The 26444-nt window shown below is 41.2% G+C and overlaps 1 protein-coding gene across 14 annotated transcripts in view; it reads left to right on the top strand.

Moving 5' to 3' along the window:
* Window positions 1–26444, top strand: part of LOC126065978 (zinc finger protein 596-like) — a 117261-nt gene that overhangs the window by 13502 nt on the left and 77315 nt on the right. For 4 of the 14 annotated variants that reach the window (XM_049866695.1, XM_049866687.1, XM_049866690.1 and 1 more), the window contains one exon: window positions 25624–25739. The exons of the other annotated variants lie outside the window; for them this stretch is intronic. The gene's annotated coding sequence lies outside the window, so the exon portion shown is untranslated. The remainder of the gene's footprint in view (window positions 1–25623; window positions 25740–26444) is intronic. 14 annotated transcript variants of the gene reach the window in all.

Below are 26444 nucleotides of genomic sequence, written 5' to 3'. Positions count from 1 at the left end.
AAAGAAAACAAACAGAACAAAGCAAAACAAAACAAGCAAAAAAAAAAAAAAAAAGCTCCAGGGACCCCACCAGCGTGGTGTCTGGGCCTGGGGAGTGGATCCCCGGTTGAGCTGTGGTTTACAGCCTTTCAGGTAGAAGCAGAGATGGCACATGGATCCAAGTGTTCTAGAGAAAGGAGGGGGAGGTAGTGGGAGGCATGGGAGAAACCAAAAGAGGCAGAAGCTACACCAGCTCAGCGACCTGGCCCATGTGGACAGGGCAAATCCAAGCGACCTGGGGTGGAAGTAGTTGCGTCCTGTCCAAGAGACTGTAGCTGGTGGGAAGCTTTGTCAGCAAATCTTTAATGACCCGCTGATTTCTCTTCCTGTTCTGGCACTTCGATCACACACAAATTTTTGCTTTTGGTTGTATCCCGCTTCATTCTCAGAAATTCATTTTTCTTTGTTCTTTTCTCTGATTTTTCCTCAAAGTGGTATTCAAGGATTTGTCTTCAGTCTTGCTGATCTTGTTCTCCATTTGCTCCTAAAACCTTTTATTGCTCTGTGCATTTCTGAAATCTTTTATCTTTTGGGTTTCTAATTGCTATTTTTATATGATTCCTAGCTATTTATTTTGGCATCTTGTTCCTGTATTATTTTCCTGAATTCTTCCATTATTTTATTTGTTCAATGATTTCATCTAGTTTTTTCCTTATTTTTATATGCGTTTTCCTTCATCTGCTAGAGAATGCTGAATATTAAAGTTTTGAATTCCCTTCCTTTTCTTGTAGCAGAAGGTCATCTGGTGTTTTATTCTGGTCAGTTTCTGGAGCTGTCCTCTCCTTTTTTTTTTCTTTTAAATATGTTTCGATATTGTTTTCTGTCTCTGGGATGTTCAGGAATTTTTTTTTTTTTTTTTTGCTTATTGATTGTCTTGTCCTGCTTTTTTGTTTTATTAGGTTATTTCTGGGCTATCGGGCTTGGTGTGTTTTGTTGCTTGCTTGCCTGTGGACACAATACCTCTCACCATGTTGTCTAGTTGGGCAGGGCTAGTCACTCAGCTATGGTGCAGCAGAGTAGGTCCAGTGGGGGTGGAGGAGTGGGGATGGGTAATTTGTGGCAATGAGGTAAGGCTGGGGGCAGCGTAGGGCATGGTTTGGGGGACCGTGTTGATACTGCTCAGGGCATGGCACTCAGTGCATGGTGCAGATAGGCAGGAGGGAAAGACAGATGATGTGGCATGCAGAGCTGAGTGGGTGGGTGAAAAAAGAGAAAAAAGCAAAAAATGAAGTTAAAAAATAAAAAAAAATGGCAGTGTAGTAGGATACGGCTGGTGGCATGGGGCAGACTTGGTGAGGCCGTGTGCTGGTGGCTCTCTGTCCAAGGGGTGTGGCTCGGCCTGTCAAGAAGGGGTGTGAGTGGTGCACGGGCTAGGTGGGTGGGAAAAAGGGAAGAGAGAGGAAAAAACAACAATCAAACAAGTAAAAAATAAAAACACAAAATGTGGCGGGGGGTCTGGCTACTGGGGGTGAGATGAAATTGAGGTGGCATCAAGCTGATATCTCTCTCGCCAGGTGGCACAGCACAGCCTGTCAGGAAGGGATGGAGGCAGTATAGGGCCTAGGTATGAGGGAGAAGGAAGAGGAGAAAGGGAAAGATAAAGAAAAGTAAAATATATGGCACAGTGGTCAAGTGCTTGGCAGCTAACTGAAAGATTGGCCGTTTAAGCCCACCAGCTGCTGCACAGGAAAAAGATGTGCCGGTCAGCTTTCATAAAGATTACAGCCTTGGAAACCCTAGGGGCAGTTCTACTCTGTCCTATAGGGTCGCTATGAGGTGAAATTGACTCAAGGGCAGCAGGTTTGGTTTTTTGGTTTAAAGTGAGAACAGGTAATCATCTAATTGGCTATTATGTAACTATACAGATTAGTACATAATAGAAGAGTAATGCTTAGCATTTTGAGAAATGCTTAAAAATCCTAGTTCTTTCTGTTATGATCCCAAGGTTAGAGCCTAACCTTTCTTTAAAGCCTCTTATTGACTCTTATCCCTAACAGGATGAATTATTGCTCTAGTTCATCTGAGAAATTATCCGTCACTTCGATGGCACTGGGTTTGGTTTTTGGTTTGGTTTGGTGGATAGAACATAATATTTAGCAGTTGACTAAAGACAGCTTTTTGTTGAATTGATTTTTTATTTGTATATTTCTTCTATCATCCACAAAACATAAAATCTGCAGTGGATCTCATACTCTGTGATGGAAAAGTGTTATAGATAAAAATTAGGGATATATGACTTGATCAAAATTATTTTATGTAGATTTGTCTAAACACTCACCTCAGCCAAAACCAACTTTTACCCTTCTTGTGTCCTCTCACATTATATGAAAATAAGAAATTCTCCCCCTACCACATCCTGGGCCATTGGTGAAATGTTTTTCACATCAGTTACCATTGGTATACAGGGATTTGTCCATGGAATTCTCCCAGGTTTGGGAATGCTGGGATTTTGCTCAGTTGGCTTTGTAGAGGGGCATAATGTTGGAGAACTACAGGAAACTGGTCTAGCTGGGTGACGTAGGAGAAGTCAGGGTGTGCTCTTGGATGTGTTTCCATTTGCCATTGTGAGTCTTTTGAGAGCCCCTGCCTTTCTTGACTGAGTTTCAGTTCCCTTTAAGGGAATGAGTGAGGCTTTGTTGTTTCGGAACTGATGAGCTCTTAAGTGGCATTGGGACTTTTGCTTTTCTGCGTCTTCAGATGATCTGCCCAGAATTGATGTTGATTCCAGAACGTGAATGTGCATAAAGCCTATGATCACCATTTCAAACATCTGTTGTCTTTTTTACTGTCCTGTGATTTTGGTTCAGTATTTCATACAAGAGTGCTTAGATGTCTGCACTGTTGAAATGATCCCTAAGCGTTTATAAAGATGAGGGCGGTGACTCATTTAAAAAAAGAAAAATTATTGCAGTAAAAGGTATATAACAAAAAAATTGCCATTTTAATTGTTTTTTTAAGTGTATGGTTAAGCGACATTAATTATGTTAACAATGATGTGCAACTATCACCAGTGTCTAATTCCCTTTTTTTTTACCCAATACAGAAAATTAGTACACCTTAAGCACTTGCTGCTCATTCCTTCTTCCCCTGAACACCTGGTAACCAGTAATGAACTTTATTCTGTTTTGCCTATTCTACATAGTTCATGTAAGATCATTTGCCCTTTTGTGTCTAACTGATTTCATTTAGTATGTTTTCAAGATTCGTCTATATCATAGCATGAACAGAATTTATGTCATAGCATGGATAGACTATGTGAATGAATAATATTCTATTGTATATATATACTACATTTCATTTATCCACAATTTCTCCACATCCTCACAAACATGTTATTTTCCATTTTTCTGGTAATAGCCATCCCAGTGGGTGAGAAGTGGTATCTCATGTGGAATTGATTTGCTTTTCCCTCATGACTAATGACATTGAGCATATTTTCATGTGCTCATGGGCCCTGGTGGCACAGTGGTTAAGAGCCTAGGCTGTTAACCAAAAGGTCAGCAGTTCGAACTTACCAGCCGCTTTTTGGAAACCCTATGGGGGGGCAGTTCTTCTGTGCTCTATAGGGTCACTATGAGTGAGAATTGACGCACTGGCAATGGGTTAGGTTTTTTTTTTTTTTTTTTGATTGGCTATTTGGACATCTTTGGAGAAATATGTTTAAGTCCCTTGCTCATTTTAAAAAATTGGTGGTTTTTTTGTCATTGATTTGTGGGAGTGGAAAAATTATTCAGCCCAAATGTTAACAGCATTAGGCAGATAAACCTTGTTTTAAAGGTTCGACTGTGTAATTCCAAAATTGCCATTCTCCGTAATAATAATGTTGTTTTCAGCTGCCGCGGAGTCAGTTCCTGACTCATGAAGACCCCATGCGCAACTGAATGAAACACTGCCTGGTCACGCGCCATCCTCACAACCATTGTTATGGCTGAGTCCGTTGGTGCAGCCAGTGTGTCCACCATCTCACTGAGGGCCTTCCTCTTTTTCGCTAACCCTCTACTTCATATATTTCACATCCGGTTATTAATGGATGTTTACAGCTGTTTCTTCTCATTTTGAATCATACCACATCAGCAAATGAAGGTCCTGAAGGCTTGACTCCATTCATATCATTAAGGTTGACTCTGCTCTGAGGAGGCAGCTCTTCCCCAGTTGTATTTTGAGTGCTTTCCAACCTGAAGGTATCATCTTCTAACACTATATCAGACAGTGTTCTGCTCCTATTCATAAGGTTTTCACTGACTCATTTTCAGAAGTAGATCTCTAGTTCCTTCTTTCTAGTCTGCCATAGTCTGGAAGCCCAGCTGAAACCTTTTTGCCATGGGCGACCCTGCTGGTATTGGAATACCAGTGGCATAGCTTCCAGCATCACAGCAACACACAGCCCCCACAGTATGACAAACTAACAGACACGTGGGGGCCGTAATAATAGGGATGGCCATTTGTCCCAGACTTATCAATAGCATAGAAATCCTGGTGGCGTAGTGGTCAAGAGCTACAGCTGCTAACCAAAAGGCAGTTCAGATCCACCAAGCACTCCTTGGAAACCCTATGGGACAGCTCTGCTCTGTCCTATAGGGTCACTATGAGTCGGAATTGACTCGACAGCAATAGGTTTGGTTTGGTTTTGGTTTATCAATAATAGACAAAGCCACTGGCTCTTATCCTTTCCAATACAAAGTCAAAGAAGGAAGAAGGCTCTGTCCCTCACCCTTCAGCCTTGTTCTTCGTCATTAAATGAATAACTTTTTTCGTAAGGATCAGCGCAAAGCTGGTTCTTATGAGGCTCAGGTTAAAGATGTCTCAAATGTACCACTCCATCATCTTTGACATAAACTACTCCCTCCTCAGTACTTTCCCTCCTGTCTTTGGGTTCCCTAATTCCCAGAAACGTCTTCCAGAACTCAGGAACCATATAAAGGAAGTGGGTCACATGGTTGTGGGGTCTGGCAAGTCCCATATTCTTGAGTCAGGCGTAGACTTCTCCCTGGCCCTCAGTCTCTGCCCAAAGGTGCTCAGCTTTCTTGCTCTGTGGGCCAGGAAGCCCACTGTACCATCTCATTGCAGATATCTCCTCCTTTGGTGGTGATGGGCTCTTCTCTTTGCTCTGGAATTGGCTCTCTTTTAAGGCAAAACTGACGAATATCTGTAGTAGGCCACAGTTACCCTATCACACAGTCACCTGGGTGGGAGTTACAAGACCATGGCTAAAAAGGCCACGCACAAAAGTAATTAATCCACTGCAGTAATACAGCGGCCAACTTGCCACAGTGAGAATGTGGGTTGTGTGGTAATGGAGGTAGAGTAGAAAGAAAGAGGGAGCCTAGGCCACTGATTACTTCCCAGAGCACCTGTCACATCCTGAACTGCAACCTCTGGACTTATGTGATAAGGTAAAATTTTATTTCAGTTCTCCAGGTGTCCTATCATTCAGAAACACAAACATTCATACCTGATCTATGAGACTTATTTTGTGTTGAAAGAGATTGTTGATTTTAATTCTTTGCCTTAGAAAAAGTCATGAAAAACTTTCTCTTCTGCTGATGTGAGAGAGAGAGAAAGGGGAGAGGTAGAGAGAGGGGTGTACTATTGTGAGATATGCATAAAGTAATGTGACCTTTGTCCTTGCTTCCTGAGAGACAGCCTTTGAAATTTTGAGTCATTGAGGTACCTTTTGTCATCTAGGCCTAAAGACTATATTAGGATTTGTGCCAAGGAGGTGGAGGCTAGCCTGACTAGAAAGACCAACAGGTAGCCTGATATTAGCTTACCTCCAGGAAGGAAGGGGACATGATTTAATCAATCTTGCCTATGCAATAAGACTTCAGTTATGACTATGCATTGCAGCTCCAGTGAAGAATCTGCATGTGGAAGCTCTGTGGACTTCCTGCTTGATGAAAGACATCTGTGCACATGAGAAGGTAGCATGTCCCTTTTTGGCATGGAAGCATCATGTTGGGAACCCTTCTAGACCTTGTTCTATGTGTTTCTTCATTTGTATTCATTTTAGTATAGTAAAACTGTGATTGTTTTAAGTATAGCACTTTCTGTGAGTTGTTCCAGTGAATTGTCAAACCCAAAAGGTGTAATCAAAAGTTAGGGAGTCCAGGGAGGACTCCTGAGCTTGCGGCTGGCATCCTGAAGAGGTAGAGACAAACTCCTGAATCTGGTGCCAGCGGTCAGAAGTTAGGTAGTCCATGGGTGACTCCCAATCATATGGCTGATTTCTGCCTGTTTGGTAGTCTGAATGTTATGGGTTGAATTGTGTCCCCACAAAATATGTATTATAAACCCTAACTTATATACATGTGGGTATAATCCCATTTAGGAATAGGGTTTTCTTTGTTATGTTAATGAGGCCATATTAGTATAGGTTGTGTCTTAAACCTAACCAGTTTTGAGATATAACAGGAGAACAGGCACAGAAGCAGGCAAGCACAAATGGGGGAAAATAGATGTGGCACCGTGCGAAGATTGCCAGGCAACTGAGGAATGCTGGAAGAGACAAGAACATTCCCCCAGAGCCAACAGAGAGCGAGCCTTTCCCTTTAGCTGTTGTCCTGAATTGGGACTTCGAGCCTCCTAAACTGTGAGAAAATAAATTTCAGTTCTTTAAAGCCACCGCTTGTGGTATTTCTTTTACAACAGCACTAGCTAAGATACTGAACGATGGTGTCCTTTTAACTTGTGAGACCTGACCTAACTCCAGATGGAGAAAGAAGTGCTGCGCATGTGTAATCTAGCACAATGAATTGTCTGAATTCACGAGTGATAAGAATCAAGGTCAGCACAAAGCTGGTTTCTATGAGGTAGAGGTCAGACATACTCTTCAGGATCTCCAGCTTCACCATTCCTGATAGCAGCAGTTCCTCCCATGACGCTGTACTTCTTTGCTGGGTTTGATAATTCGTTGCACTGGCCACCTAGAATTCATGAACTTTGCTTACAGTTAAATGGTTTATTAAGGAAGTAACAGGCTACAACTCAGGATCAGGAAGCATGTAGGTAAGGTCTGTAAGGCTCCCTGAAGTTGGAAAGCACATCCCTCCCTTCTTCAGTGCAAGACATCTCAGCCCTTCTTAGCTGTGCAAGCAAGCAGGCCCCTCTGCCTTCAGCCTTCTTGCTGTTGGCCTTTCTGCCGTTAACTGGCCCAGCTCATAGCCAGTGTAGCAGCTTGTTCAGCTGCTGCTCTCCTAGCAGCAGGTTCCTTCTGTCACTGCTGGCTGCTATAGGGCCCCTTCTGGGTCTCTCACCCCTGGCTTTGCTGCAGGGTTCCTTCCAGGCCTCTCACCGTCTTCAGTGTTACAGCCCTTGACTTGTATTACAGCTCTTTTAGGAGGTTCACCTCCTGTCTCACTGCTACTTCTGTCTTCTCTGGAAAACCTCTGTGGGATTGGCGGCTTATATAAGCAAATTTCTTGTCAATTTCAGGGCATGGCCCTCCAAGCAAGACTAGGAACTGACCAGTCCCAGTGGATCACAGGTCATTTGGTCCTGTTGGTTGGATTTTCAGGTCACTATTTGCCTAGTAAATTGACCAGTCTCTGCAAGGTACATAAAACAGACCAATCACAGAATAGACTGCAGCCTGGGACCAGACAAAAGGATGAAATCGTCAAGTTGTTTACAGCTTAACCTAGGAAATGCCAACCTACCCTGGGAAGTCCCTGTAACAGTCTCTGGTAGAAAATAAGCTAGGAGCAACACCTGCCCCCCAACACAGACACACCGAAGTTGTTTCTTCAGAGAACTAGGGCAAAGGTAACTCTAGGGGGAAAAAATGCTCCAAGCTGTTTTTCCAAAGAACCAAAGCAAAAGACCATATGAAGGAACTCATTTCACCGTAACAGGCAGCTGGCATCTGAGGTCTTGTGCTGAGGATGGTGTCCTTATAACTTGTGAGATCTGACCTAGCTCTGAGTGGCTAGAATGGGAGAAGGAAATGCTACATGTTGCATCTGGCATCAGAGAAGTTAAAAAGTGGGGATATTTCCTGTTTGGTTATTGTCCTCATAGCTTTCAGGTGTGGGAGTTGCTGAAACATCACAGCTGCATGTGTCCTTTTATAACTAAATTTTGAATCAGATGTCTGTTCTTCATCTCTTTATTTTCTCAACCCCTGTGGCTTTTACTTTCAATATTTGAAACGACAATACCCTGGTGATTAAACTCAATAATCACACTGAAGCCCTGTATTACTGTTATTCTCAACAGTTTGTGACCCTGTTGACTCCTATGGTTTAAGAATACATCATGTAAATATGTGCAGTTATCAAGCTTAACATAATTAATGTTCTTTAGTGCAACTTAATGCCCAAACAAAATAATGTGCTTCCCTTTGTATGTTATGTTGTTGTTGATAGGTGCCTTTGAATTGACCTGACTCACGGTGACCCCATGTACAATGGAACAAAATGAACTGTTGTGATCTGTAGCGTTCTCACTGGTTTTTGGAAGCAGATTGCCAAGCGTTTCTTCCTAGCCTTTCTTAGCCTGGAAGCGCCGCTGAAATCTGTTCAACATCATTGACAACACACCTGCCTCCCCTGACAGATGGGTGGTGGTTGTGCATGAGGTGCATTGACTCAGAATCAAATCTGGGTCTCCTACATGGAAAGTTAGAATTCTACCGCTGAGCCACCTTTTAACTTTTTGAGGAACCTGCAAACTGTTTTCCACTGAGTCTGTGTCAGCAATGAATGAGGGTTTTAGTTTTTCCACACCCTTGGAAACTTTGCAAAGTGTGGAGCCCCCTTCACGTGAGTTTGAAATTGGCCGCTGTAGATTAATAAGTCAGCGCAAGTAAGCCTGTGCTGACCTTGCTCCTTGGGTAATCTGCCCCTGCGGTGACAAACTTTCTGTAGCAGGGAATGACCCAGTCACCCAGCACTGACACTCCCAGTATTGACACTGACAGGGACTGATTCATTTTCCCATTCGAAACATTTCTGAGATTAGATAAGCACTGGTAAGCACGTGCATAACTTGCTTATTGGGAACTCCATCCCCGGATAAGCACATCCCCTGGGAACATGGAAACCCTGTGCTGAGATCCCTCCCAGACCTCATCCTACGTGTTTGCATCCTTTTTTCTGCTAGATTAGATAGCCCTTTTCCTGGAGTTTCTGAGTCATTTCAATGGATTATCGTACCTAAGAAATAGAGAAGAAGCCAGTACTCACTGACCTAGTCCCAGGTTAATGGTGATGAATGAGAATGCTGGGTAAAGCAGCTGGGGCCTGGACTGACCAAGGAAGAGAAACTGAGATTTCTACAGGACGCAGTTGGCACGAGTAGTGAGATATTATCCACCATACATTTGGCATCAAAGGGGGATGATCTCAGCCTCCCTGAACTGGTTTGCTCAATCGACACTGTGAGCAGAAGTAGCTAGAAGAATCTGACAGCGCAGGTGCCTCTGTCTGGGACTTCTAGGCCGCACCTGGGGATTCATGCTGGCGAGTGGGGACTGGCCAGACCAGAAAAGACTCACTCAGGACACCGATATCATCTAGCCTCAGGAGATACTATTTAGCCTATCAAGCAGGATTTGCCATTATACACCTTGAAAAGGAAGGCTCAGTGAACTTCCTGGTTGACAAGAACGTGTGATTTCCGGAGGGTAGTGTTACCATAAATTGGGGGTTTGAGCCACCTGTCGCAAAGCCAATACTGAGAGAGGAGGAGGTAAGCAGTAAGAAGGCTTTATTGAATACCGGTATTTAAGAGACGGGGTTAAATTTTTTTCAAATTCTGTCTTAAAGGGTTGATGGGAGGGTTTTATATGGGAAAGATCAGGGTTTGTTAATGTTTTGAGCACGTAGTCTACAGATGGTCTTATACATCACAAAACAACTACAAAAACTTTTTATTAAACTAAGGATAAACACGTCAGGCATCTAGACTCTAATATATTTGTAACAGGCTGAAAAACTCTCATAAGAACCTCTCGGCTCGTGGAGTTGTTTTGTCAAGTCTGCTGTGGCTGAGATAGGGAGCAAGAAAGAAAGCCTTCTTGTCTGTTTATAGGCTAAGGCCATTTTTCAAGAGAACAAAGAAAGAGACCAAGGCCACGGGAGCTGAGATAGCTCCGCACCCGTTTGGAAGAGACAGGAGTAGCTGGTGTAATTAAAAAATATTTAGAGATTACTTAGAGTATCATTATGGCGTTAGTCATGTCAAGTTCTCAATTACTTATTTTGAAGAGGGGAAAACATGTTGTAAGGTATTAGGGTGTTACGTTTAAGAGTGGAACAGACTGTTCAGCTATGTTTTGAACAGAGCCTGTACCATTTTTTAAGGACTAGAGATTAGTCAAAGCTTATACAGCTATACTAAAACAAATGAGAAAATACGTTCTCTCTCTAATATTAAACCACTGAAGAAAATGCATTGTTGCTATTTTAGTAGCACTCCCCTTGGGACATGGAAGCTCCAAGTTGGCAACCCTTCCAGACCTTGCCCTATGTATCCTTTTTGGCTGTCATTTGTAGTTGTAAGTAGGTATACTCTCCATGAGTTCTGTGAGCTGTTCTAGTGGGAGGCGGCAGGTCAGAAAGTAAGGGTGTGGACTGCCAAGCTTGCAGCTGGAATTCTGAAGGGATCATGGGAGGCCAGCCCTGAATTTGGTGGCCAGCAGTTTAGAAGATTGAAGTGTAATGTTGATTCCCCAAATGTGTGACCGGCATCTGCCTATTTGGCAGTCTGAGTGATGATATCCTTTTAACTGTTAGTGCTGACCTAGTTCTGGGTGGCTAGCATCAGAGGAAGTGTGCCACATTTCAGGGATTGGATTCATGCTAATCCTTAACATGAAGGAGGGAAGGAGAAATAATGCTGGAATGAGTAAGTGGATTATGCAGTGGGAGAAATCCAGGATTATTTAGTACCTAGAAAGAGGCTCAGAGCAAGAGGATAATATTGTGTGATAGCTCAATTATACCAAATGCCTGAAAGGGTGAAGTCGAGACAACTGCTTTTGGAACCTGACAAGGTCTGATGGAACCATGCAGCAAACCTGAGTGGCCTTGCTCTAGTGTTGCTGGCGCCTCTACGCCTTTTATTGAATAAGGTTCTTGCGTTTCACTGGTCAAGAATGAACAGGTAAGGGACGGAAAATTTTCTACATGAGCAAAGCTTTGTTAAAGAGGCTTGCAAGCGGAGACTAGAAGGGCCTAGGCAACGCTTACCCCCATCTCACAGAACAAAGGAGTTGCATAGGTTCTTAAACGTGTTTTGGGCGGGGAAAAGAGTTATGTTTATTCATAGGTGTAGGCAGGGCTTTCCAGGAGGTGGCCCGTCTAGGCGGAGATATGTTAACTACGGTGCACCTGCAGCAGCTTTCTAAGATGGCTCCTGTCCCAGAGGCCTCTGGGATTTGTAGCAGGACTTACTATGGGATGTCATGCCTGCACAGTCTCTTGCTTCCCGAGTTCAATTCCCCAGCTCCTCACTGCCCCTAGTAGAAGGTTGCACACCGGACACAGGTGGAGGTTCTGTGCATGTCCCTGGGGCTGGTTTCAGCTGGCTGCTTCTGAAGGACAACTTTGAGGAAGTTTCCTGGCTGTTTGCTGATACCCCTCCCCATTGTCTGGGGAATGGCTTTGTTTCTGTGCCCTGGCCCATTTCCTGTTACATAGTTAATTTAGTTTGTTTATGTGAATTGCAGATTTGGGACTCCTCTGTTCTCTGTCTTACTAGGAGGAGTAGTTTTTGCCATATTATATGATGATGGACTGATACTAATTGCTATTGACGGATTGGAACTCTAGTAATATGCCAGTATCTTTTGACCCTCATTATTCAGGTTATGATATAACATTGGCACTATTGAATACTGATGTTGATGGTAAAATGTATTTGGAATTTGAGTTTCCAAGATTTGTGATGTGAACTCCAGGTTTTTACTTTTATTTTATGATAGGTATTTCCACAGTGTGAGAACTTTAATATTGGTTGACTAAAGGATGAGAAGTCACTAAAGACTTCACTCATACACTGAGTGTTATATTAAGTGTCAAATCTCAAGTGTTCCACAAGTGTTTAGAGTTCCTCCGTGAGGCAAACAGTTAACACCCTTGACTGTCAATCAAAAGGTTAGAGGAGTGAGTCCACTCAGGGTGACTTGGAAGAAAGGCCTGATGATCTACGTCTAAAAAAGAATCAGCCATTGAAAACTCTGGAGCACAGTTCTTTAAAACATGGGGTCTTCATGTGTTGGAATTGACTTGACGGCAACTGGTTTTTTGCAAGTGTTGCTCTATCAGTAAAGAATTTTTTTTTATGTTAATTCACTGAATAACTTCTCCAGCATGAACTATCTAGTATCCTCCAAGAGGCCTCCCCTTCTTGGTAAAGAATTTCCTGTCTTAGGGGTTGTTGGAGCCCTGGTGGTGCAGTGGTTAAGAGCTCAGCTGCTAACCAAAAGGTTGGCAGTTGAAATGTACCAGCTGCTCCTTGGAAACCACATGGGGTAGTTCTACTCTGTCCTGTAGGGTTGCTCTGAGTTGGAATTGACTAGATGGCAGCGGGTTTGGGCTTTTTTACAGATTTATGCTGCTCTGAATTTTCTTGGGCAAAACAAAGTTGGGGCTTAGCTAAAATTTCCTTCACAACGATTAAAGACCTAGGGTGTCATGCCTGCGCACTGGCATTTACTTATATTTGAATAAAAATTATAAACGAAGGCATTTCCACATTGATTATAGGTATAGAGCTTGTTCTCTGATGAATTTCTTTATGTGTTTGAAGGTTAAAGCTGTGGCTGAAGCCTGTTTCTGTTAATATTTATAGTGAGAGTTCTGTCATGTCATCTAACGTCAGGAAAGGCTTTCCCACGTAGATAGCATTCATATGATTTCTCTCCAGGATTAATTTCTTTATGTTGACTGAAAGATGAAAGTTGACTGAATGTTCTTTCCACGTTGATTACAGATAATATGGCTTCTTTCCTATGGGAGTTCTTTTATATAAATAAAAGTGAGAGCTCTGGCTGAAATCTTGGCCATATTCATTATATTCACAGGGCTTCCGTTCAGTGTGTATTCTTTCTTGTTAAACTGAGAGCTTTTCCCCATTGGTTACAGACATAGGATTTCTTTCCTGTGTGAGTTAACACATATCAAATCAATGAGAGCTCTGAGTGAAAACTTCCCCGTACTCATATACAGAGTGATCTTTCCAGTGTGAGGTCTCTCCTGCTTGGGAGAAGATGAGAGGGTGCTAAAGGTTTTCAGCATGCATTCATTCAGTTTCTCTACCTGTGAATTTTTGGCTGTTCATTCAATGATCACTTCCAGTTAAAATCTTTCTCAGGTAAGTTGCGTACACCTGTAGTGGTACTGGTCTGCATGCATACAGCTGTTCTTTCTAGCACCTCCACTGGAGAGCTTACTGATTAATTTTGAAGGCATATTTCATACATTATGAGCCAAGTTTATTTATTTGTCTTGCTGAAGAACTCAGTTTATGGCTTAAGCTCAAGCTAATTTATTCCCTAAATTCAATTGTAATCATGTTACTTTGCTGAGTTTGTAAATTATACTATTATCCTGTGTCCACCCTTCTTCATTGTCATCATCATCATTGTTGTCATTGTCATCATGGAATGCTAGTGAATATTGAACTGGCTCATCCAGTGGCCAGATGGTTCAGGGTTTAAGGGTCCAGACTGTGAACTCAGGCTGCCCAGGCCCCAGCCAGTTTCCTCCAGATACTGGGTGAGGTAAAAATGAAGAGATGACTCTCATTCACAGGATTGTTGAGAGAAATAGTGAATGTAAAGTGTTCACACTTGAAACACTATGAGCTATTTACATCTGGGACAATAAAGGCAGATTGCAACTTGCGTTCAGAAGTGCAGGAGTTCAGGGTGTTTTGGATATGTCAGTGAACTACTACCCATAGCTTCCTCTTTATACCTCTTATCTTTCATGCGAGTCTCTCTTTGAGTCTGTCTTAATCTCTTGGGTAGATGGACTGTCTATAGAAGGTTTAGCCCAGTAAACAATGAAGTGTTAAGGTGCAGGAAACAGTAAACAACAAAAGTTGGTTTATGTTGTACATAAAACGTACTGGGAATTCCATGATACTGTCTCTTGCCACAATTAAAAAAGTAGCCACAACATAACAGCGAGGCTGACAATAGCCTAACCACAGCATTAGACCTTAATATGGGTTCAGGTCTCCATCAGACATGGCCAGAGTAGTCACTACAGTGTTATTCATTCCTCCCTTGTATTGAAAAGCACCAGCCATACCGGCACACCTTTATGGGCCATGTGTTACTGTGCTTTACTGTTTGTCCCTTTGATTGTGCTTTACTGATTTGCCCCTTTGTTTGGAATTTCTCTCACATTTTCATTTTTGCCATCTGGGACTGCTCATCCTTCAGAGATCTGCTTACATATGGTTTCACCTTGGGAACTTTCCCTGAAAATTGAGCCTAACATTGTTGCCTGTCCTGTGTTCACTCAAAACTCCACGTCTCCCAGTAGAGCATGCGCGACACTTAACTGAAACCCCTAGCTTGACTGTCTCCTCCCCTGGCCTGTGTGAACTGAGGAGAGCAGGGATGGCATCTGCCTGGCACACCCTTGGAACCAAGACTTGACAGAGTGTATGGCATATACCGTTGCCGTCGAGTTGATTACGACTCATAGCGACCCTATAGGACGGAGTAGAACTGCCCCACAGAGTTTCCAAGGAGCACCTTGTGGATTCGAACTGCTGACCTTTTGGTTAGAAGCCATAGCTCTTAGCCACTGTGCCACTAGGGTTTCTTCGTGGCGTATAGGTCTCAAAAAATGTGTTTAATGTATGAATGAAAAAACACTTGAAGATTTAGAAACAAAGTTCCCTGACTTAGGTGTATCGGCTTAGGCCACACCTTGGCCCTTTGAGGCCACTCTTCCTTTCTACCTTTCTACGTAGTACCCAAAGGGGAAGGGAAATACTCAACCTTTCTACTTAAAGTGCAGAGAAAGCATTTGAGGGACTGTTTTCCTGGAATGAGCCCTAACACTTTTAACAAAGTACAGTCAGGACCTGAGGACCCTGCATCGTAGTTGATAGCCTGTCTCTGAGCTGAGGGCCAGTCTTCTTTTGGGAATTTTTCTCAATTCAGTTATGAGTTTCAAATTGATTTAAGTACCAATGTCTACAGAGAATACTTGAGACTTTTGGCCAGATGCTACCAGGGATCCACAGAGCAATCACAGGGCGAGTGTCTAGTCAATTGATACTGAGAAAGTGATCGGAAGATGAGTGGGGATGTCTCACTCAGGCACCGGGCAGTGAACTGTCTTTCATGCTCTCTGTTCTTCCTCCTTGTCTGGATGTATATTCCCATCTTGCCAATGTGTGGACCTGTCTCACTGCCCCTACCTGGAGCAGCTGAAGAGGAAATGCTGGGGAAAAGGGAGGAATTTTTCTTCCTGACTGCTTGTTTAGCTCTGGGATTGATTGGGCTCAACAAAACAAAACCCTTTGCCGTCAAGTCTACTCTGACTCATAGCGACCCTATTGAACAGGGTAGAATTATCTCATAGGGTTTCCGAGGAGCTGCTGGTAGATTCGAACTGCAAGCCTTTTGGTTAACAGCCAAGTGCTTAACCACTGTGTCACCAGGACTCCTTGGTTTTAGGAACAGAAACATTTAAATACGGATTTACTGAACATCATTACTCAACTCAGTGTTGTCATTCAGAAAGGATTTGCTATGGACAAGTAAATCGTAATGCTTGACCACTCTCTATTCTGTTCCATGATCTGTTTGTCTTTCCCCACCTCCCCCCACCCCACCAATATTGTCTTAATTATAGTAGCTTTATAGTAAGTCTCGAAGTCAGGTGGTATCAGCCTTCCAGCTGTGTTTTCCTTTAGTATTGTGTTGGCTATTCTGGGTGTTTTGCCTTTTCACATAAACTTTAAAATTAGTTTGTTCCTGTCTGCAAAATACCTTGCTGGTTGTTTGATTCAGATTGCCTTGAATCTATAGATCAAGTGGGGAAGAAATGACGTCTTAACAATAATTAATGTTCCTACCCATGAACTTGTAATATCTCTGCATTTATTTAGATATTCTTTGATTTTCTTCATCAGAGTTTTGTAATTTTCTACATATATGTCTTGTACATATTTCTTTAGATTTACTTCTGACTACTTCTTTTTTTGATACTAATGTAAATGGAGTAGTGTTTTTAATTTCCAATTCTAATTATTCATCACTGCTGGCACGTAGAAGAGCCCTAGTGGCGCAATGGTTAAGAGCTCAGCTGCTAACCAAAAGATGAGCAATTCAAATCCACCACCTGCTCCTTGGAAATCCTATTGGGAAGCTCTAACTGTGTCCTGTAAGGTCACTGTGAGTCAGAATCAACTCGACAGCAGCATATTTTGGTTTGATTTGATAAATAGAAAGTAAATAACTTTCATATATTAACTTTGTATCCTGCAGCCTTACTATAATTGCTTATCAGTTCCAGGAGTCAGTTTTTTTTGGGGGGGGGCTGTGGAGGAGGGTCATTCTTTGGTATTATCTACATAGGCAGTCATGTTATCTGTGAACAAAGACAGTTTCATTTCATCCTTTTCAGTTGTTACACCTTTCATTTTCTTTCCTTGTCTTCCAATATGGTGTTGAATACAAGTGATGAGAGAAGACATACCTGCTATGACTTCCACTTGGTCATGATGAATTATTTTTTTGATATGTTGTTGAATTCTATTGGCTAGAATTTTGTTGAGGATTTTTGCATCTATGTTTGTGAGGGATATTGGTCTGTAATTTTTATGTGTACGTGTGGTGTCTTTACCTGGTTTTGGTATCAGGGTTATGCTGGCTTCGTAGAGTGAATTCAAGAGTATTCCATCCTTTTCTATGCTCTGAAATACCTCTAGTAGTACTGGTGTTAACTCTTCTCTCAAAGTTTGGTAGAATTCCCCAGTGAAGCCATCAGGTCCACAGGTTTTTTTGTTGGGAGTTTTTTTTTTTAACCTAATCAATCTCTTTTGTTATAGGTTTATTTAGTTTTTCTACCTCGGTTTGTGTTAGTTTAGTTAGATAGTATGTTTCCATAAGTTTGTCCATTTTCTTTAGGTTTTGAAATTTGTTGAAGTACAGTTTTTCATAGTACTGTGTTATGATTCTTTTAATTTCAGTTGGGTCTGTTGTGATATCGCTCATCTCATTTCTTATTCAGGTTATTTGCTTCCTCTTCAGTTCTTTTGTCAGTTTGGCCAGTGGTTTATCGATTTTGTTAATCTTTTGAAAGAACTGGCTTTTGGTCTTGTTGACTCTTTCAGTTGTTTTTCTATTCTCTATTTCATTGATTTCTGCTCCGAATTTTATTATTTCCTTTCTTCTGATGCATGAGAGCTTCTTTTGCTGCTCTCTATTTGTTCGAGTTGTAGGGTTAATGCTTTGATTTTGGGCCTTTCTTCTTTTTGGATGTGCACATTTATTGGTATAAATTGACCTCTGAGCACTACTTTTGCTGTGTCTGAAAGGTTTTGGTAAGATGTGTTTTCATTTTCATTTTATTCTATGAATTTCTTTATTCTGTCCTTGATTTCTTCTGTAATCCAGTAGTTTTTGAACAAAGTATTGTTCAGTTTCCATGTATTTGATTTTTTTCCCTTGCTTTTTCTGTTATTCATTTCTACATTTATGGTTTTATGGTCAGAAAAGATGCTTTGTAATATTTCGGTGTTTTGGATTCTGTTAAGGCTTGCTTTGTGACCTAACATGTGGTCTATTCTGGAGACTTTTCCTTGTGCATTGGAAAAGAAAACATACTTCGCTATTGTTGGGTGGAGTGTTCTCTTGTATATGTCTGTGAGATCAGGTTGGCTGATTGACACACTTAGCTTTTCTGTGTCTTTATTAAGCTTCTTTCTAGATGTTCTGTCCTTCACCAAAACTGCTGTGTTGAAGTCTCATACTACTGTTGTGGAACTGTTTCTGTTTTCAGTGCTGTTAGAGTTTGTTTTATGTATTTTGGAGCCCCGTCCTCCTGGTGTATTGACTCTTTAGTAATTATATAGCATCTGTCTTTATCCTTTGTTGTGGATTTTGCTTAAGTCTATTTTGTGAGAGATTAATATTGCCACTCCTGCTCTTTTTTTGGTTGTTGTTTGTGTGATATATATTTTTTCTTCTTTTTAATTTTTCTTGTGCTTTAAGTGAAAGTTTACAAATCAAGTCAGTCTCTCATGGAAAAATTTATATACACCTTGCTATATATTCGTAGGTGTTTTCCCCCTAATGACCCAGCACACTCCTCCTTTCTACCCTCTATTTCCATATTCATTCAGCCAGCTTCTAACCCCCTCTTGCCTTCTCATCTCCCATCCAGACAGGAGCTGCTCATATAGTCTCATGTCTCCACTTGAGCCAAGAAGCTCACTCCTCATCAGTATCATTTCCTATCCTATAGTCCAGTCCAGTCCCTGTCTGAAGACTTTGGGAATGGTTCCAGTCTTGGGCTCACAGAAGGCCTGGGGACCATGACCTCTGGGGTCCTTCTAGTCTCAGTCAGACCATTAAGTCTGGTCTTTTTATGAGAATTTGAGGACTGCGTCCCACTGCTCTCATGCTCCCTCAGGGGTTCTCTGTTGTGTTCCCTGTCAGGGCAGTCATCGATTGTAGGGGCACCATCCAGTTCTTCTGGTCTCTGGCTTATGTGGCCCTTTCTGTCTCTTGGACTCAGAATTACTTTGTGTCTTTGCTGTTCTTCATTCTTCTTTGCTCCAGGTGAGTTAAGACCAATTGATGCATCTTAGATACTTGCTAGCATTTAAGACCCTAGAAGCCACTCTCCAAAGCGGGATGCAGAATGTTTTCTTAGTAGATTTTGTTATGCCAAGTGACCTTGATGTCCCCTGAAACCATGGTCCACAAACCCCTGCCCCTGCAATGCTGACCTTTGAAGCGTTCAGTTTATTCAGAAAACTTCTTTGCTTTTTGTTTAGTCCAGTTGTGCTGACCTCTCCTGTATTGTGTGCTGTCTTTCCCTTCACCTAAAATAGCTCTTTTCTACTATCTAATCATGAATACCCCTCTTCCTCCCTCTCTCCCCACTCTCATAACCATCTAAGAGTACTTTCTGCTCTGTTTAAACTATTTCTTGAGTTCTTGTAATAGTGGCCTCATACAATATTTTTCCTTTTGTAACTAATTTCACTCAGCATATGTCTCACAGATTCACCATTGTTCTTTATCAATGCGTAGTATTCCATTGTGTGAATATCACATAATTTATCCATCCATCCATTGATGGGCACCTTGGTTGCTTCCATCTTTTTGCTGTTGTAAACAGTGCTGCAGTGAGCATATATCTGGGTGTGCATGTATCTGTTCGTATAAAGGCTCTTATTTCTCTAGGATAGATTCCAAGGAGTTGGATTGCTAGATTGTATGGTAGTTCTATTTCTAGCTTTTTAATGAAGCACCAAATCGATTTCCAAACTGGTTGTACCATTTTACATTCCCACCAGCAGTGTATGAGTGTTCCAGTCTTTCCACAACCTCTCCAACATTTATTATTTTGTGTATTTTGGATTAATGCCAGCCTTGTTGGCGTGAGATGGAATCTCATTGTAGTATTGATTTGCATTTCTCTAACGGCTAATGATTGTGAACGTTTCCTCATGTATCTTTTAGCTCCCAGAATGTCTTCTTTAGTGAAGTGTCTATATCCTTTGCCCATTTTTTAACTGGGTTATTTGTCTTTTTGTTGTTGAGTTTTTGCAGCTTCATGTAAATTTTAGAGATCAGAGGCTGATCGGAAATGTTATAGCTAAAAACTTTTTCCCAGTCTGTAGGTGATCTTTTTTCTCCTTTGGTGAACTCTTTAGATGAGCATAGGTGTTTGAGTTTTAGGAGCTCCCAGCTATCTAGTTTGTCTTCTGGTGTTTGTGCTTTGTTAGTAATGTTTTGTATACTGTTTATGCCATTTATTAGGGCTCTTTGTGTTGTCCCTATTTTTTCTTCCATGATCTTTATTGTTTTAGGTTTTATATTTAGGTCTTTGATACTGACTCTATGGCGCTGGGACTGGAAGATCCATTTTGAGTTAGTTTTCTAGTATGGTGTGTGGTATGGGTCTTGTTTCATTTTTTTTGCAGATGGATGTCCAGTTATGGCAACAACATTTGTTAAAGAGACTGTCTTTTCCCCGTTGAATGGACTTTGGGGCTTTGTCAAATACCAGCTGCCTCAAAGGTGGATGGATTTCATCTGGGTTCTGAATTCTGTTCCAATGATCCGTGTATCTCTTGTTGTACCAACACCAGGCAGTATTGACTACGATGGCAGTATAATAGGTTCTAAAATCAGAAGAAAGTCAAGGCCTCCAACTTCCTTCTTCAGGAATGCTTTACTTATCTGGGGCCTCTGTCCTTTCCATATGAAGTTGGTGATTTGTTTCTCCATCTCCTTAAAAAATGTCACTAGTATTTGGATCAGTATTGCATTCTATTTATAGATCCCTCTTGGTAGAATAGATATTTTTACAATGTTAAATCTTCCCACCCATGAGCAAAGTCTGTTTTTCCACTTAGTAGGTCTGTTTTGGTTTCTTGCAGTAGTGTCTTGTAGTTTTCTTTATATAGGTCTTTTATGTATCTGGTAAAATTAATTCCTAAGTATTTTATCTTCGCAGAGCTACTGTAAATGGTGTTGACTTGGTGATTTCCTCTTGTTGGTGTAGAGGCATCCAACTGCTTTTGTATGTTTATCTTGTATCCTGATACCCTGCTGAACTCTTCGTTTTTTTGAGGATTCTTTAGGGTTTTCTGTGTATTAGATCACGTTATATGCAAATAGAGGTAATTTTACTTCTTTACCAATCCGGATGCCCTTTATTTCTTTATCTAGCCTAATTGCTCTGGCTAGGATCTCGAGCACAAGTTGAATAAGAGTAGTGATAAAGGGCATCCTTGTCTGGTTCCTGGGTCTGAAGGGGGAATGCTTTCAGACTCTCTCCATTTAGGATAATGTTGGCTGTTGGCCTTGTATAAATGCCCTTTATTATGCTGATGAGGAAACCCTGGTGGTGTGGTGGTTAACAGCTATGGTTTCTAACCAAAAGGTTGGCACTTTGAATCCGCTAGGCGCTCCTTGGAAACCCTGTGGGGGCAGTTCTACTCTGTCCTTTCGAGTCGCTGTGAATCGGAATCGACTCGATGGGAATAGGTTTATGCTGAGGAATTTTCCTTCTATTCTTATTTTGCAGAGAGTGTTTATCATGAATGGGTGTCAAACATTGTCAAATGCTTTTTCTACATCAAGTGATACGTGGTTCTTGTCTTTTATTTATATGATGGGTTACATTAATTATTTTTCTAATGTTGAACCATCCCTGCATACCTGGTATGAATCCCACTTGGTCATGGTGAATTATTTTTTTGATATGTTGTTGAATTCTGTTGGCTAGAATTTTGTTGAGAATTTTCGCATTTAAGTTCATGAGGGATATAGGTCTGTAATTTTCTTTTTCTGTGGTGTCTTTACCTGGTTTGGGCATCAGGGATATGCAGGCCTCATAGAATGAGTTTGGGAGTATTCCATCCTTTTCTGTGCTCTGAAAGTTTGGTAGAACTCTGCAGTGAAGCCGTCCTGGCCAGGGTTTTTTGGGGGGGGAGTTTTTTCATTACCTTTTCAATCTATGCTTTTGTTATTGGTTTATTTAGTTGTTCTACCTTTGTTTGTGTTAGTTTAAGTAGGTAGTGTGTTTCTAGAAACTCATCTATTTCTTCTGTGTTTTCAAATTTGTTAAGAGGACAGTTTTTCGTAGTAATCTCATAAAATTCTTTTGATTTCAGTTGGGTCTGTTGTGGTATTGCCCATCTCATATCTTATTTGGGTGATTTGCTTCCTTTCCTGTTTTTCTTTTTCAGTTTGGCCAATGGTTTATCAGTTTTGTTGATTTTTTTCAAAGAACCAGCTTTTGATCTTATTAACTCTTTCAGTTGATTTTTCTGTTCTCTATTTCATTTAATTCTGCTCTAATTTTTATTATTTGCTTTCTCCTGGTGCCTGGGTGTTTCTTTTGTTGCTGTCTTTCTGTTTGTTCAAGTTGTGGGGATAATTCTTTGATTTTGGCCCTTCTTTTTGGATGTGTGCATTTATTGATATAAATTGACCTCTGACCATTGCTTTTGCTGTGTCCCAAAGGTTATGATAGGACGTGTTTTCATTCTCATTGGAGCCTGTGAATTTCTTTATTCCATCCTTAATGCCTTCTGTAACCCAGTCGTTTTTCAGCAACATATTATTCAATTTGCAAGTGTTTGATTTCTTTTGCCTGCTTTTTCTGTTATTGCTTTCTACTTTTATGGCCTTATGGTCAGAGAAGATGCTTTGTAATATTGTGGTGTCTTGGATTCTGCTACGGCTTGCTCTATGACTTAATATGTGGTGTATTCTAGAGAATGTACCATGTGCGCTGGAAATGAAAGCATACTTGGCTGCTGTTGGGTGGAATGTTTTGTATATGTCTGTGACTTCAAGTTGGTTGATTGTGGCATTTAGATCTTCCGTGTCTTTATTGGAAACCCTGGTAGCATAATGGTTAAGTGCTATGGCTGCAAAGACTCAGCAGTTCGAATCTGCCAGGCGCTCCCTGGAAACCCTGTGGGGCAGTTCTGCTCTGTCCTATAGGGTCGCTATGAGTCGGAATCGACTCGACAGCACTGGGTTTGGGTGTCTTCATTGAGCTTCTTTCTGGATGTTCTGTACTTCATTGAAAGTGGTGTGTTGAAGTCTTCTGCTGTAATTGTGGAGCTGTCTATTCAATGCTGTTAGAGTTTGTTTATGTATCTTGCAGACCCGTCGTTGGGTGTGTAAATGTTTAATATGGTTGTATTCTCCTGGTATATCGTCCCTTTTATCATTATGTAGTGTCCTTCCTTATCCTTTGTTATGGATTTAACTTTAAAGTCTATTTTGTCAGAAATTAATATTGCTACTCCGGCTTTTTTTTATTGTTGTTTGCTTGATATATATTTTTTTCCATCCTTTGAGTTTTAGTTTGTGTCTCATGGTGTGTCTTTTGTGGGCAGCATAAAAACAGATCATGTTTTTTAATCCATTCTGCTACTCTCTCTCTCTCTTTATTGGTGCATTTAGTCCGCTTACATTCAGTGTAATTATGGATAGGCGTGAGTTTAGTGATTTTATTTTGATGTCTTTATTTGTGTGTTGTTGACAGTTTCTTTTTCTTCCTTAATTTTTTGTGTTGAGTAGTTTCTCTTTATATATTGCCTTTTCCTCTTATTCACTGTTGATATTGTTTGTACTGAATCTCTATTTTTCTCTTGTATTTTATTCTGATGAGTAGGATTGTTAGTGCCCTTTGTGGTTACCTTAACATTTACCCCTGTTTTTCTAAGTTTAAAGCTAAATTTTATTTCTTGATATCACCTTGTCTTCCTCTCCATATGAAAGATCTATGACTACATTTCTTAGTCTGTTTTTATTATTTCAATGTTTTCTTTTACATAATGACATCGCTGTTTCCTCGTTTTGAGCGTTTTTTCCATCTTGGTTTACTTTTGTGATTTTCCTATCTGGGTTGACATCTGGTTACTCTGTCCTGTGTTCTAGTTTTGGGTTGATATATTATTGATTTTATTATCAGAGAACTCCTTTTAGTATTTCTTGTAGTTTTGGTTTGGTTTTTACGGATTGCCTGAACTTCTATTTATCTGGAAATGTCCTCATTTCACCTTCATATTTGCGAGACAGTTTTTCTGGATATCTGATTCTTGGCTGGCAGTTTTTTTCCTTCAGTGCTTTATGTAAGTCATCCCATTGCCTTCTTGTCTGCATGGTTTCTGCCGAGTAGTTCAAGCTTATTCTTATTGATTCTCCTTTGTGGGAGACTTCCCATTTATACCTAGCCGCTCTTAAAATTCTCTTTTATCTTTGGTTTTGGCAAGTTTGATTGTAATATGTCTCAGTGAGTTTCTTTTAAGATTTACCTTATGTGGCGTTCGATGAGCATCTTGGATTGATACCTCATCATCTTTCGTGATCTCAGGGAAGTTTTCTGCCAGCAAACCTTTAACAATTCTCTCTGTATTTTCTGTTATCCCTTCTCGTTCTGGTACTGCATTCACTCATAGGTTATTTCTCTTGATAGAGCCCCACATGATTCTTAGGGTTTCTTCAAATTTTTTTTAAATTCTTTTCTCTGATTTTTCTGCAGATACATTGGTGCCAAGTGTTTTATCTTCAGTCTCACTAATTCTGGCTTACACTTCCACAGTTCTTTTCCTCTGACTTTCTTTCGAGCTGTCTAATTCTGTAATTTTATTGTTAATCTTTTAAATTTCTGATGCATGTCTCTTTATGGATTGTTGCAGCATATTAAATTTAACATGTTTTTGAATAAGCTTTTTTAATTTCTTCAGCTGCTTTATCTGTGTGTTCCTTGGCTTGTTCTGCATATTGCCTCTTCTCCTTCCTGATGTCCTGAAGAGTTCTGTATATTAATCTTTTGTATTCTGTATCTGGCAAGTCCAGGGAGGCACCTTCATCCAGAAGATCCCTTGATTTTCTGTTTTGAGAGTCTGTTGAAGCAATCATGGTATGTTTCTTTATGTGATTTGATATTGACTTTTGTCTCCAAGCCATCTATAAGTTACTGTATTAGTTTATGTTTGCTTACTGTATCCTAGCTTCTTTCTTTGTTTTGTGTTGATATGCCCAAATAGGCCGCTTGAGTGAGCTAGCTTGATTATTTTCACCTTTGAAGCTCTAATGTCCTGTTATCAGATGTCTAGAGGTGTTATCAGGTATATGAGCCTAGGAGTCCATTCACTTTTCTTGAATGGATTCAGCTCAGGTGTCCAGGTAGTTGGTCATAAAGTGTATGGTACAGACTCTGTCCTGCAGTCTTAGAAGGGCAGGGGTGATTGGTGTAGGTACAGGTATGTGGTTGCAGCAGGGGATCACGCTCTGGGCAAGGCAGGGGGCTGACAACCTTCCCCCAAGTGTCTGTGAGGAAAGCATGTCCCTGTTCCCTAGAGCGCAGAGGCGAATGGATTCTGCAGACAGACCATGGGCACCCAGTGCTTTTGGTTGTAATGACTGGGAGGTACCGTTATTCTCAGATCCCTGTCCTGGGTGGGTGGGTGACACGAGTGGGGCCACCAGTCCTTAGGCCCCTGATTTGGGTAGGTGAGGGCCCTGTTTAATAGGCAAAGTGGTGTTGAACATCAGACACCCACCTCTCCACCGCATAGCTGCAACAGTTGCAGCCTGCCAACAAGGGCCTGTTCTCCTGATATAGGCCCACACAGGGCCATGCACGGGGAAATGTATTCAAAGTCCACAGACCGTTTATGCCTGGACTGAAGCCGCTTCAGTCCGGAGCTCCCCTGGTTAGCGGAGCTGGCAGATTATCTTTTCTGCCAGTTGTGAATTTATTCCTTCTCATGGCTCAGGGTGCTCAGCAGGGCCTATCCGAGGCCCAGGGAAATCGATAGGTACTGAAGCTGTCCTAGGGGCTGGGGACACAGTAAATTATGCGCAAGTACTTAGCTTCTGCCAAGAGCGTCATTTCTCTGGTTCTGCAGGTATGAACAGACTGTGCAGCTGGCTGTTTCTCCCAGAGGAAACTGCGGCCGAACGCTTCCATCATCCCCCAGCAGTCACTCCTGGGAATGGTGCCTGCGGGTTCCCGGTGATTCAGGTCTGGCAACTCCTTTCCAGTTCTGTACTGTCTTTTCGTTCCCCTGCCACTCAGTCCATATTCTAACTTTGCCTTTAATGTTCAGGGCTCCAAGCTCATCATAAATACAGTTGTTTCACTTGTTTTTTCAGCTCTTTATTGTAAGAGCAATCACTGGAAGCTTCTGACTGCTCCGGCATCTTGGCCCTGCCCATCCTGCTCCTTTTTGATTGTTGTTTGCTTATATATATTTTTTCTGTCCTATGAGTTTTAGTTTGTCTCTCTAAGTCTAAGGTGTGTCTCATGTAGGTAGCGTAAAAACGGATCTTTTTTTTATCTATTCAGCCACTCTCTGTCTCTTTATTGGTGCATTTAGTCCATTTTCATTGAGCATAATTATGGATAGGTGTGAGTTTAATGCTGTCATTTTGATGTCTTTTTTTGTGTGGTGTTGACATTTTCTTTTTCCCACTTGTTTTGTGCTGAGTAGTTTACAGATTGTCTTTTCCTCTTATTCTTTGTTGTTGATTTTGTTTCTGCTGAGTCTTTTTTTTTTTTTCTTGTATTTTTTTAATGGATAGTATTGTTAGTCTCCTTTGTGGTTACCTTGATATTTACCCCTATTTTTCTAAGTTTAAGCCTAACTTTTATTTCTTTATATCTCCTTGACTTCCTCTCCATATGAAAGGTCTGTTTCTTTAGCTCCTCTTAATTGTTTTAATGTTG

Source organism: Elephas maximus, chromosome 22, assembly GCF_024166365.1.
Source record: "Elephas maximus indicus isolate mEleMax1 chromosome 22, mEleMax1 primary haplotype, whole genome shotgun sequence".
NCBI classification, from domain to species: Eukaryota; Metazoa; Chordata; class Mammalia; order Proboscidea; family Elephantidae; genus Elephas; species Elephas maximus.
This window is presented reverse-complemented; position numbering and strand designations above follow the sequence as displayed.